This window comes from Apis dorsata, unplaced genomic scaffold (genome assembly GCF_000469605.1).
Source record: "Apis dorsata unplaced genomic scaffold, Apis dorsata 1.3 scaffold_342, whole genome shotgun sequence".
NCBI classification, from domain to species: domain Eukaryota; kingdom Metazoa; phylum Arthropoda; class Insecta; order Hymenoptera; family Apidae; genus Apis; species Apis dorsata.
The window spans coordinates 14731-15005 of NW_006263609.1; the positions used below are offsets into that span (position 1 = coordinate 14731).

General features: G+C 56.4%; 1 long non-coding RNA gene across 2 annotated transcripts in view; it reads left to right on the forward strand.

The window, feature by feature from the left end:
* LOC102674791 overlaps positions 1–275 on the forward strand; it is a 91962-nt gene that overhangs the window by 4544 nt on the left and 87143 nt on the right. The window lies entirely within an intron of this gene.

The window sequence follows — 275 nt, forward strand, 5'->3', positions numbered from 1 at the left end:
TCTTTCGATCCAGCGTCCATCCAGCTTTGCGGGCCGACGTCTCGGACACTCTCTCCTTAACGCCTCGAGGAAGGGCGAGCCGGAAGATCCGAGGCGCGTGTTGATCATCATTGTTGCCAAGACAAAAGGCGTTCATCTCGCCGGCGTGTAATCAATATTAAAAGTCTTAAAATGTGTCTCGCGTGTGTGGCGGGATGGCCGCGTGTAGGGGTCATAGCTCGACGTTGGGAGTTGGGTGAACCCCACGTTACTGGTTGAGACCGGGGGAGGGTGGT